At 35.1% G+C, this 14,102-nt stretch overlaps 1 long non-coding RNA gene and 1 pseudogene across 2 annotated transcripts; both read right to left on the reverse strand.

The window, feature by feature from the left end:
* Window positions 1-8,431: 8,431 nt before the first annotated feature.
* Window positions 8,432-13,669, reverse strand: LOC148166774 (uncharacterized; annotated as a pseudogene). Its single transcript, XR_015770940.1, has 5 exons — window positions 13,301-13,669; window positions 13,104-13,240; window positions 12,350-13,053; window positions 8,500-8,907; window positions 8,432-8,436 (listed from the first exon to the last, which is right to left on the reverse strand). The product of XR_015770940.1 is annotated as an uncharacterized LOC148166774 (transcript).
* On the reverse strand, window positions 9,540-9,953 carry LOC148166775 (uncharacterized). Its single transcript, XR_015770938.1, has 2 exons — window positions 9,901-9,953; window positions 9,540-9,796 (listed from the first exon to the last, which is right to left on the reverse strand). It is a non-coding gene; the product is annotated as an uncharacterized LOC148166775 (long non-coding RNA).
* Window positions 13,670-14,102: the final 433 nt, after the last annotated feature.

The following is a 14,102-nucleotide window of genomic DNA, read 5'->3' on the forward strand; positions in this document are numbered from 1 at the left end:
AAAAGGAAATTTTCTGGACTTTTACAAAACAATTGGTCCGGAAGTGCACTTTTCTGCAAATTAAACATATCTTTAGAACAATATTGACTTTGTGGTATCATTAAGAGAAATGAATATAAAATCATTCATTTTAAAATTAGCTTTATGCGTCTCCTGAATAATTTGCGTTTTTGCACATAGCAGATGTTGCAGAATCAACGACGATATCTTCTTCCGCTGGTAGTGCCAGTACCAGGTTTGAAACTTATATGACAATGAGAATGGGCAAGAGAATAAATAATAATAGTGTCACGTTGGCCGAAAAATCAAAAGTCTCGCTTGTAACAATAACAATTTTATTGTGCACTATGAACACTCTCGTAATTCACAATTATTCCACTTTTCAGAACTTCCGAATACTAGATTATCTACAATCCTATCACTACTCCCCTATATACAGATATTCCCCTACCACTAGCCTAATGCTGGAGCGCTGCGAGAATATTCGGGAGTTCCGCGTATGACTTAGAATTATTCCACGAACCGCTCGCTCTAGAGCAGGGCGGAACGTTCCAGCGCTGGCGCTCGAAGCTTCCAGAATCTTCTCGTAACAATAGAGTAAAAAAGTTGACAACAAAAATAAAAGAAAATCTTTAATGAAAAAAGAAACATTTCTAAACTTTGTAATATCATTATCAAAATCAAAAGTCGGGGTTATCACTTTGATCGTCTGTAGTATCTTTTTCCAAGATTTCCACCGGAAACTCTCACAACAACGTTCAATACAAGGATATCTCTTAAACCTATGGAAGATCTGCTGTGGATTTCAAAACAGCTCCAAAAGGTGCAAATGGCATCAAATAATTCGACTTGCAAACAAGATCTAAAATCGTGAGCTTAACTTTCTCATCAAAAAAACTTATAGATTACAGCAAATATTCCAAACTGCTTTGAGAGTGGAAATTGTTAAGACGTCGGTGTGTGCTGAGTCAGGTCAGGTTCTAACATAACAGCAAGTTCCTCATTGTCTTTTTGAAAAATCCACAAAACTGAAATATTTTTTTTTATATTTTCTGAAATGATTTTTGTTACCATTTCTGTAAAAGAGATTGAATGCATCAATTTCATTATGGAGTTGCCTGTTCAATGTTCCCTGACTACCCCTATTTCTCGTTCTCGCAAGGGTAGAAATAAAGCCATTTTGCACGTGATTTAAAACGACTAACAAACTTGACCAAACTGGAACCAGATTTGCAACAAATTCTTATTAAAATCAAACCTGGGGAGCAAAGTTTTCGTAAATGTTTACTAACACCGAGGACTAGTAACAGATGGGCCTGTAACCCTTAAAAAACCATCAACAATTATTATCAACTATTGTATGGCGGACGTCAGAAATCGAAAAAAATACACTGATTCGTACGATGTTTTACAAAAACAAACATGATTATCATTATAAAAAGGCTCCTTAAAGATTTAAAGTGCAGATCTACAAGATCTGCGACATTTGTTAGGTTAGACATTAACGTGACATTAACCTTTCAAAATACACTTGAAGTTGGCGTTTAATAAAAATATGTGGCAACAGCGCTTGGCGTGTTAGGGAGAATCAAATTACCAACCTCAATGAGATCTCTGAAAAATTACTAACAAAAATATTTATTTATCGTTTGAGAGCCAAAACGGCATGCATTCTGTTAAGGCAGACTTATGTCATAGAATAGTGTCGTTCTTTTGGCAAAATTTTGTCCACGGGACCGGTAAAGCAGAGAAATAAAATGGTCATGTGCAGTGGCGTACCTATACCGTTTGAGGCCCGTGGCAAATCCATCGGATGGGGCTCTTTCTCTATTGATTTTTAAGAAGCCCTCTTTGACCAGGGGCCCTTCCAGCTCGGGTCCCGTGGCATTTTGCCGTCTTGCCACCCTTCGCACTGGTCATGTGATGTAAACAAACGAAATGCTCGGTACCGACAATCGTTAGGAGAACCAAAATCGCACCTTTATATCTCCAATCGCTGTCAATTGTCAAACACTGCACGAGCCTAATGCCGGTTAGAAACAAAATAAAAGAAAGTGTTTCCTACTTACCAAATCCAGAACCGCAAAATTCTTATTTTAATTCGTATTTTCACGCTGCATACCATTTATTTCCACACTGGACTCTTAAAACACTTGCACTTGAGCACGCGACCGGTACGACGCCATTTTTAGAAATGGAATGGAGTGAAGTTAGCTAGCAGCTAGTCGCGACAAACCTGTCGCGCCATTTCATTTGATCTTTCCAGAGGTCCACAACCAGTAATATTGAAATTTTGTTTTAAACCGGGATAGGCGCAAACAAAATTAAAAATTTGTTGATATAATGGTTAAAACAATTCTAAACACTATCACTTTTTGTAAACTTTCAATTCGAATTTTGTTTTTGTGAAACACAGCGCCAGCAGCTTGAACGGCCTATTCTGTTTCTAACACACCATTTTGACACAATTCTGAAATTAATTGATTCCGGAATTTAGAAAATTGTTGGTGTTCAAACTGCATTTTATCTTCTTTATTTAAAATAAAAGAAACCACTGCGATTTAAATAAAAATATGTACCAATTACTTGCAAAAACCAGTGTTCCTATTCTTTTGTAATATTGATTTTGTTCTACAGCTCATCAATGATAATTTTCAGCTTTAATTCAAAATCGCTAGGAGCAAAATGGATCGAACAAATTGTGTACGATTTTTTGGTTCCCAATCGTTTCCTATGCTTTCTTCCGTTTTCTTTCTTTCTCCATTTGGGAATTGATAAAAATTGAATGTGAGATGTTTTAACTACTACATATTTTAATGTAACGCTGCACGTTTTCGCGGGCATTTTTAAAATAACTACTAAAGTCACAAATGATAAATACAACCCCAAAATCACAAATAATGGAATTTTTTAAATGTACACTGGCGGCCTTTAGTTTGGAAACACCAAAATTTTTCTAATGTAAAAACGTTGGTTACTTGTCAAGCTTGTCAATTTTATAAAAATAAAAATTTTATAAAAATATGCCTCGAAACCTTACAGAAGCAGCAAAAGTACGAGCCATCAGTAAATCAAAAGAAGGTTGGAGCTTAAGACGAATTGCAAGAGACCTAAACGTTAGCCACAGCTGCATTTCAAAAATCATAAAGAAGTGGAGATTACAGCATACAGTGGCACGTGCTAGAATTCCTGGCAGACCAAAAATTTCGACCAACGTGGAAGGTGTAGACTTTTGGAACAGAGTAGCATTTTCAGACGAAAAGGTTTTTAAATCTTTTTATGATGGTAGAGTTCGGGTGTACAGACCGAGAAATCAAAGATATAACGAAAAATATACGCATAAAATAAACAACTGCGGAAGATTTTCAGTGAATGTATGGGCCTGGATTAGCGCTGATGGTAGTGGGACATGTGTAAGAATCAACGGAAGACTTACTGGTGCTGTTTACCAGAACATATTAGAAAACACCATGTTACCAACCGTCACTGAAAGATTTGGCAATAGAAATTACATTTTTCAACAGGATAACTGTCCCATCCACACCAGCCGGATAGTGCAAGAGTGGTTACGGACCAATAATATTGAAGTATTAGATTGGCCGTCGCGAAGTCCTGACTTAAACCCAATTGAAAACATATGGAGTTTAATTGTAAAAAAAAATTAGAGAATTGAACATCATTCCTAGAAACGCGGATGAATTGTGGACAGGAATTCAGCAAGAATGCAATAAGTGAAGATAGTGTAAGAAATACTGTTGAGTCAATGAGCAGGCGATTGACACAAGTGGTAGAACAAAATGGTGCTGCAATTCGATATTAGTGCATTCTTATTGCTTGATGAAAAGTAATATTAATAATTTTAATTTTTTTATTGTTGGATTATGTAATTTAATTAAATACTGTATTATTCCATGTTTTATTAAAAATACAAGAAAAACAATTTTGCTTTAATTTTTTACGTTCAATGATAAAAAGGCTAACGATACTTATACAATAAAGAAAATTCAAAATTTCCAGTGAACTCGATTAGCTTGGTGTTTCCAAATTAAAGGCTGCCAGTGTACGTACCTTTATACTACATGAAAATTGAAGAAATTAAATAACTGAACAAAATTACACAATAAATACGTCCTGAAATATGTTAACTTTGCTAATAATAGATCAAATTTATCAAGAACTTTCAAACTAAAATTTTTGTTGTCAAGATAAAAGGTTTCAAAAATATTAAGATTGCTATTTGAGCAATATTATAAAACGTTTTCTGGCTTGAATTTGCAAAGAGGAGTTCGAAATCTACAAAACCACCAGTTTTTATCAAGATTCAACGGCTGAATCGCGAGAAAAAAGATGAAATTTGCACAAAATCATCAAAATTCTTCGAGAAATCCGCTTATTTCGATGCAAAACGACGAGTTCTCGCTGATTTTCGCCATTTTCTGGCTTGAATTCGGAAAGAAGAGCTCAAAATCTATAAAACCATCACTTTTTATCAAGATTTAACAGCTGAATTGCAAGAAAACAGCAGAAATCTGCACGAAATCATCAAGATTCTTAGAGAAATCCGCTTATTTCGATGCAAAACGACGATTTTTCGCAGATTTTCGATGTTTTCTGGCTTGAATTTGCAAAGAAAAGCTCGGAATCTATAAAACCATCACCTTTTATCAAGATTTAACGGCTGAGTTGCAAAAAACAGCAGAAATCTGCACGAATTCATCAAAATTCTTAGAGAAATCCGCTTATTTCGATGCAAAACAACGATTCCTCACTGATTTTCGCCGTTTTCTGGCTTGAATTCGCAAAGAGTTCGAAATCTAGAAAACCATCAATTTCTATCAAGAATAAACGGCTGAATTCCAAGAAAACAGCAGAAATCTGCACGAAATCATCAAGATTCTTAGAGAAATCCGCTTATTTTCGATGCAAAACGACGATTTCTCGCTGATTTTCGCCGTTTTCTGGCTTGAATTCACAAAGAAGAGCTTGTAATCAACAAAACCACCAATTTTTATCAAAATTCAACAATAAACAATTCAAATAAAAACCTTTTTTTTGAAATTCAGAATTTACTTACCAAAATCTCTACAACAATACATGGTAGCAGCAAGATTAATTTACATGCATGTTTCAACTGAGAGTAACAAAAACAGATAAGTAAGTACAAGCCAACAAAACTGAACTAAATTATTAGATCATCCATGGCTTCAATATCTTTTGATTTTTTATTTTTCAATTAACTGTTTTGTAGTCTAATTAGTTCCAATTGTTCGATAAAAACTAATCACTGCAACTCATGAGTACTCAAAATCTGGTTTCAGACAATTTGCTTTCAAAAATGTTTTGCTTTAAAAAATCCCGAGATTAACACCATAATTTCCATTTCAAGAAAATATTGCAAATCCCTAAACTCCAATCATCCAAAAGCAATTGAAAACCAATTTGAGTTTCTTAGCTTTCCTACTTAGAAAAAGACATTTAGAGGGTCCCACTTCTTTATCCCACTACAACAACAAATAAAGGGATGAAAGCCCTATGTATAAATATCTTGAAAAAAAATATTTAAATTCTTTCAGTCTGTGTTTTTGACTGTGCTCGACTTCTGAATCAATTTACTTTTCTAAATCTCTTTAGTGAGTTTTGTTGTTTAAAGTGGGTGAGTTGCTTGTATCAAAATTGCTGTTTATTACAGATATAGAGAGTGTTTATCGTTGCTGGCAAATTTTTGTTTTTTAGATTAGATTATTATTTGCTTTTAATTATTTTATTTTACAATGGCGAACGGTTCAATAAATCATGTAAGCACATCAGTTAAACGAAAAAGTAGAAAGCAAATTGCGAAGCGGTTATGGAAAAATGTTAGAAAGAGTTCCAAAAGTGAAAATGTAAATAGCGGTTTTGAGTCAGAGTTATCGGACGATGTCTTTGAAATAGAAAATGTTTCCAATAATACAAATTTTTCTCTCAGTGGTCGTAGAATTGTAGATATAAATCATTTGTTTAATACTATAAAAAATTTAAAACACGATCAATTTAATTGCAATTTTCAGAACTTTGATATAATTGCGGAAAAACGAATAGGTTTAAAAAGTATATTTACGTATAAGTGTAACATATGTAGAATTGTAGATACTTTCAGTTCAGAACCAGAAAATGCTAGATGTGAAATTAATGAATCTATTGTTTGCGGAAATGTTGCTGTAGGTGGGGGTCATGCGCAATTAACTGAATTTTGTGCCGCTTTAGATATTCCACAAATGAGTTCTAAAAAATACATTAACACGGAAAGAAAAGTTTTTGAAAAAACGCAAACATTGGCTATTGATGAAATGCTATCTGCTGGACAAGAAGAAAGTAAATTAGCGGTGGAATTAGGTGATATTGATGCTGATGGGGTACCTTTTATTACTGTAATTGTTGATGGAGCATGGTCCAAGCGTTCTTATAAGTCTAATTATAATGCTTTATCGGGAGTTGGATGTGTAATCGGTGCGAGAACCAAAAAAATTTTATATGTGGCTGTTAAAAATAAATTATGCAAGTTTTGTAAACGATTCAAGACTGATAAGAAATCAGTGCCCCGCCATAAATGTTTTCCAAATTGGAAAAAATCATCCACATCAATGGAGGCAGGTGTTATTTTAGAGGCTTTTAAAAAGTCTGTTCAGATGCATAATTTAAGATTTAAATTTATTATCGGTGATGGAGACAGTAGTGTGTATAAGAAAATTCAAGCAGCAAGACCATATGGACCAACACATTTTATTCAAAAAATTGAGTGTAGAAATCATGTTTTAAGAAATTATTGTACAAAATTGCGCGAAATTTCAAAAATTCCCAGAACAGACCTTCAAGTTGGAAATACCACAAATTTGATTGAGTATAATAATTTTAAAAATAGTTCTCTCTACGATATATTTTTACCTGCATTAAATAGAGTCGCGAATTTGTCAGTTAGTTTACTTTACGACGTAGATAATAACATAGTGGAATGTTTCAATTCTGTCGTTAATAAATTTGTAGGTGGGAAACGAATTAACTTTTCTCTTGCCGGGTCTTACCAAGGGAGATGTTATGCGGCAGCATCGAATTTTAATAGTGATCATACTTTTGTATATAAATTTTTAAAAAACAATTTTAAAGGAAGACTTAGAAATTATGTTCGTTCAAATGTCCGTATTGTCATTTCTAAAATAAAGTAGTTTTATAGTTAGAGTCAAAAGAGTGCAGTAGGCCTATTGGGGAGAGCACTTAAAAAAAAACGCGCCGTCTCTCTGTACCCCAAGGGTGATGTGGAAAACAGTGAATTATATTACAGTTTAAAAATATTAATTCTCAATACACTTGCTACAAGTACCTTCGATGTTTGTTGCCGAGAGCGACCAGTTTGGTCTTTACCTACTTTTACCCGACAGCAGTTTATTACAATTGGGCGGAACGTCAGTGACCCCCTAGTGAGCGGTCGTAAATCATGAGATTTGAATAAGATCATTTGCGTTAGTTGTACTGTTGGTTGCCTATTTTTGATTTGTTTTTTTATTAATAACTTCAAAATTATAGCATAATGACAAAAACAAAAATGTCACCTCCATAGAGGTTTTAATTCTCCACATGTTGGTATTTTTTTAACTTCGTAGGTTGCTTTATATTCCTTAAAAACAAAAAAGGGAATTTCAGTTTTTAATTAATTAAAGTCAAATTTTTCATTTTTTCAAAATTCGAAGATGTCACCTCCATAGCTCTACCTGAGACGCATACATACAGAGATCGAACGATTTTTCAAAGTCCAAAATGCGCTTCAAAAACGAAAAATCGTAAGCCATATACCGGGTATAGCGTAGCGTAGACCCTTAACAACTTGAACTAAAACGTTCTCTAAAATTGGAAAAATAATCAGACACGAAAATTGCCTGCCCCTCCCCCTGTTTTGCCAAATTTGAACACTGCCTATTACATCCAGTTACAAGAAACCAGAGGAGAACAGCTTCCAAGAATATTAACACTATTTTTTTTTAAATTTACAGATTATGGGCAACGATGTCTCCGATTATTCATATTAAGTAGATCGTATATATTACTACAGGGTGATTTTGAAATAGAAGTGGAAAAAAAACGCGGCTTCACGGAAATACGTATAGACGTTTTCGGTGATTTTTATTAATATTAAGGTAAATGTAAAAATTACAAAATCCCGACCTTACTCGGCGCCACTGATATGCACAAAATAATCTTAACAATAGCGCAGAGCATTTTGTTCGTTAATAATACCTATGCATAGTCACTTTAGTAATCTTTGGCGTAGCATGAAAATTGGAATCAATTTCTTTTATTTGTTTCTTGAAACTGAGACAGCAATTTAAAAAACGAAACCTGCCAAATTCCTTCTTTTACAATAAGCTGTAATTGATTTTTTTTCCCCGCTTCATTTTTTAAATCATCCTGTATAATGTAAAAATAACAAAATGTAGGAGTATAATTCAAAACTAATCTAAAAACATTTACTTAAATTCACAATTGCGCTTATTATTACAAAAATTTCATCAACAATTGGAATTAAATGAATTGGAAACACATTTTTAATAATTTTGAAAATTTTTAATCTAGCATTTACTCTTTCAATATGTACCCTAGCTGACGCTATGCTTTTATTTTGAAGAGACTCTTCTTTTGTAAATTGTTTTTTCTTTCGTAAAAATGGAGGTCTTACTAACTTTATTCCATATTCATCACAAAGATTGTCGATTAAAAATCCCTTATCCACCATTATATGATCTACAAATGGTTCTAATTTTTCTAATAATTTGGACTGCTCGAAAATACTTTTGTCTGACGCTCTACCCCCATAAGCTGGGCTAACATATGCAATTACACCAGACGGTGTTACACCGGTCATAGGGTGGGATTTTGGTTCTACTACGATACGAAAACGATACGATGTTTCTATGGCAACACCAAAAATATCGTAATCGGTATTTTGGTTCTCGATTTTATCGTGGCTCAACGATACGAGCCACGATGTGAGCTACGAGTTTTTATCGTGTGCATTGCAGATGTCGAATTTCGCGGGCGCGCGAAATGTTTGGGGTTTTTTAACCCCCATCTTGACAGAGCGCGTTTTTTTTAGCGTCGTTTGTGCATTGTGGGAGTTTCATCAACCAGTTTTCCCGCCACTTCGCCCACACAAAGACCCATCAAGGTAATTGTAATTAAAAACAAATATTGGTAAAAATCGTATAAAATTACAACATATCAACAATTCTACAATGTTTGTAATGTTAATTTAGATGGAAAAAGGTAAAGGAAAACAACGTGCCGGAAAGCCACTGCCTCAGCAAAAGAGCCTGATGGTAGATTTCATGCTTAAACATCTAGCTTTCGCTCGCCATCAGGACTCTGACCCCGTCAGAGTGTTCAACCTTTGGGAAGAACTCACCCAAAGCCTGAATGCGTCTGGCGGGGTCCGGAAGGACAAAAAGCAGTGGCAACGGGTTAGTATGGTCCTTGAGTATTAAAATTTTTATACTCAATGGTATGGTCACCTCTTAAATCCATAATAATTTTGTATGAATTTTAGTGCTGGGGGGACTGGAAATCTTTAACAAAAGCAAAAGCCATGGCGTTGAGGAAAAAGCAGGGGCAAACAGGAGGTGCTGGCCCCAGTGAAGATCCAGATTTAGTCTTGCTAAATCAACTTGATCTGAAGATTTTGCAAATCCTGGGGCCAGACTATGCTGGCGATGAGACGGTAGAGCTTGGTTCTCAGGTAAGTCTTCACATGAAAGTTCCATTCTTGCAAACTCTACAAATGGACCAATTAACTATTATTCTATTTCAGTTTAAATAACATTACTTAAATAGATTCATGTAATAATTAAGATGAGTTTAATTTTTGTTCACATTTACCTATGTATTATAGAACATCCTTGTTGAACCTGCCTCTCAACACTGTGCCCCCGCCCTTCCAAGTTGTGCCATCGAACATCCTACTGTAATAATTGTTTTATAGGAAATATTCCTTCCCTCAATAACATTCGTGTCTTGTAGATTCCTCCAGAGCCGCTTCCAAACCCTCTCCCTCAATTACCTTCCACTAGTAGGGCAAGTCCTGAGGCCAGGAGAGCCCCCAAACGAAGACGGTCCCAAAAGTCCGAAGACACCGTGGGTGAAAAGCTGCTAAAAGCAGAAGATGAGGCAAACCGTCTTCGCAGCCTCCTGGTCAAAATAGGGGAGCGCCAAGCCGAAGCACTTGAAAGATTAGCGAATACTAGCGAAAAGTTTTTAGATATATTTACAAAATTTGTTGAAAAATAAAAACTTACCAATAATTTCGTTTTCTTTCAACAAGCAACCTCACACGTGATGGATGGAATAATGATTTTTTATTGCGCTTGTGCAAGTTGCGAGAAATTGTATTAGTCTGAAGAAAGCAACCAACAATTCTTTTTTTGTACTGTATTTTTTAATGTTTTAATGTCATTTAAACTTAAATTCTGTTCAAAGAAATGCTTGCTTTTATAAGCAAAAAAAAGCAATTGAAGGTGATCTGATAAACCTTGAATTATTCAACATAATTCTATGTTCATCTGCAACACAAAAGACACACGAATGTTACGTGAGGTCTGTGCTCTTTTTAAAAATCTGCATTTGCGCACAAAGTAAACGACATAATGAAAAATGGTAGAAATTGGTTGTCTGCATATGGTGATTGACGAAGGGGAAATCAGTAGTAGTGTTGCAGAAGTGAAATACAGTAGAGAAAATACGAACAGGTAAATAAGGAAGCGATATTAATTAAAATAATTGTTTATTATTCTGGCACGGGTTTGAAGTGCCAAATCGAGGTTCTCCACGCCGTCGTCGTTCAATTCTTCTTCATTTTCATCAGGATCTATCAATTGTTGAATTTGATCTTCATGTGGCAAGGGCAAATTGTGGCGGATCATAACATTATGCAATATGGCACAGGCATTGATAATCGTCCCAGCCTTTTCTGGGGAATACATCAGAATCCGTTCCCGTTGCAGACAACAAAAACGAGCCTTCAGGATTCCAATGCACCGCTCCACGGTGCATCTGGCTCTGCGATGCGCTACGTTGAACCTGCTCTCCGGAGAATTATCCGCTGGATTCCTTACCGGAGTTATTAAATACGGCATGAGCGGATATCCAGAATCACCTGTGAAAAATGGTTCCAAGTGATATTTTTGGTAATGTCCACTTATTTTATACCCAGAAGCCAAGAAGTCGTGTCTCCTTCTTGAAATCGCTCTCTCAGGATTTCGCCGACATTGCTTGCGCGCCACACGAAAGCATCGTGACTGGCTCCACCAAATGCAGCATTGAGGGACAAAATGCGATAATCGCTATCACAAATCTATAGGATAATGTAAGTTACAAAAGAAGATATGTAATCTCATAATGGGTCTTACTATTTGTATATTCTTCGAAAAGAACCCTTTTCTGTTATAATACTGATGGGCCCTTTCAGTTCCAGGGTTGTGAACCGCAATATGTGTTCCATCTACAAACCCAACCACCCCAGGAATGCGGAACAACAAAATGTGTCTACAAAATAAAAGTCAAAATTAAAAAAAAAAAAACGTAATGAGAACTCCTTAACAACTGTACCGATGTTTTAAGTCAAGATACTCCTCAGGCTCGGGAAAACTAACATAATGTCCAAGGTGTCTCACAATGCAGGTTGACACCTCGCTAATTGCCTCTGACATTTTTGCCTGTGAGAGATTAACAAAAACATCTTGTCCTACACATCTCTGGTAACTGCCACAGGCAAAAAATCGGACAACTGCTAGGATTCGCAGCTTTGGGCTCACACCGTGACGTCGACTGGGTGCGGGCATATGAGGCTCAAGAACATTTATAATGTGTGCCATCACGTCCTTATTCAGGCGAAACATCTCAACAAAACTACAAAAAGTATTTATGAATTCATAAATTCAACTTTGTAAAATATTTTTAGGATTAATAATTACCGGATATCAGGCAACAAAAACGGATCATTTTCTTCTCTTTGCCATCTTTTTATTTCTCTCAGGTATTGGCCATCACCTGCTTGTAAATATGGGAAAAAACGAGCCATTTTTCAACACTACAAATTTTCCAACGGTATTTTTTTAAATTCTTCTGTCAATCGTACGTCAAACATTAGAATTAAGTTAGCCACTTTCGGAGAAAAATAGGTGGCAACAGCGCATAATTTATCGTGGCTGGATGTAGTGTCATTCGTCACATCGTATCTGTTGCGGCAGAGAAACAAAATACCGAATACGATAACGAACTACGAAATTATATCGTGCCACGATATATTTCGTAGGTAGAAACAAAATCCCACCCATAAACTTTAAGGTTGGATGCTTTTTATAGTGGGAATACATTTTGATTCTACAGCAAAGTTTTTTGGGAGATTGCACATAAACCTCTGTACAATCTAAAACAATTCTCACGTTTTGAAAATTTCTGAAACAATTTGGAATATTCATTAAAATATTTTCTTTCGTTGGTTATTGAATAAAAGTTTCTAATATACTCGAAATTATACAAACTGTACCTTTTACATGTACTGACGCTTATATCCCCGAACATTACACTTAGAGCCGAATAACTTAAGTCTAATTTCAATTTTATAAAAACTAATAAAATTCTTTCTTTAACAGACAACCTATGAACACGTGTATCTTTTTTTATTATTAGAAATGCATTATCCAAAGCTTCCAATACATTGAACGAAAGTAAACCAGTTAAAATGTTTAATGCCTTTTCTGTCTGGATTAAATCTGATACTTGAAAATATGAAGTGTTAACCTGCACATACTTTGAATGGAATTTTGGGATTTCTTCAGTTTGAGTAGAGGTTTCACAGGTATTAACAGACAAATTATTCACAACAGAATTAGGATTTACAGATTCACTAAGATGAAGCAAAGTTTCCGCAGCTTCTAAAGCCTGTTCTGTAGATGTAATGGTTTCTGTTTCTGAAGAAGTAGTGAAATCGAACATTTCTTTGTATTTAACATATCTTGCGTTCTTTTCCCTTATCTAAAACGTCATTATTTGAGTGTATGTGTACATAATAAGGTATAAATTACTTTTCTTCGATGATTAATTCGCTCTTTTCTTTCCTGCTTCTGATTAATTTTATACTCAAGAACTTTTGCTGAACGCGCTGATGGTAGATTCTGAGATGGGATTGCATTCTTCTTCAATACACGTCTAACATAGCAGTCTAAAAAAATTACATGTAAACATACACATATTGATTCATATCTATTAAATTTATGGAGACCTTTATCAGGTGTGATATAATCCTCAGGTTTGAAGTGACGTGAGCAATCCCTCGCATGGCTGGACACTTTCTTCCCAATTTTTAAATTGTGTAACCACAATTTCTTTCTGTTCGTTACAGATTTATCCCCAAATGCATTAGTTACCCACACTTTCTGGTCCTCAGTTGGAAAAGCATGAAAGGATAGCTCGGGGTTTTTTTGGTTAACTGCCGTGCAGTTATACACACAGCAATTTACATTTGAGTTGCTGTTAGTTCGTTTCCCTTGGAACTTAATTGGAAACATTGTTTAAATGTTGAAAATAAATAAGTCACGCACTGTTTACCGCATTCACAGCGTCATTTGTATCCCACTGTAAAGCACGTGTACGTTAGTTCAGAAAGTGCCACCAGAGCGCGTATCGCTTAGCAGCAAACGTCAATAACTGATCCAAAGCTTTTGTTGTTTTTTTTATTTTTTATTTCTATACAATCCACTATACAGTATGTCCCCGGATTGAGTTCACAAGAGAGAAAAAAAAGTTATTTTACATTTTACAAAAAAATGACAACGGAATAAATTTTTTGCTTAATTCAAAACAGATAAATTTGCAATTAAAATTCAAGAAAAATATGTTAATTAACCTAGAAACTTGTCATTTTTGACATTTCTGAAGTTCCAGACTTGAAACATAAATGGCGTCACTTTTGAGCGAAGCTGAGATGTGACGTCACAAAGCTACCCTCGCTGATGTATGTTTTCTAATCTCGCTCGAATCGGACTTTTAAAAACGCTTAAAAAATTATATACAATTTTTTTGCA

This window comes from Gnatocerus cornutus, unplaced genomic scaffold, assembly GCF_029298725.1.
Source record: "Gnatocerus cornutus isolate USDA-ARS CGAHR unplaced genomic scaffold, icGnaCorn1.1 Chromosome13, whole genome shotgun sequence".
NCBI classification, from domain to species: domain Eukaryota; kingdom Metazoa; phylum Arthropoda; class Insecta; order Coleoptera; family Tenebrionidae; genus Gnatocerus; species Gnatocerus cornutus.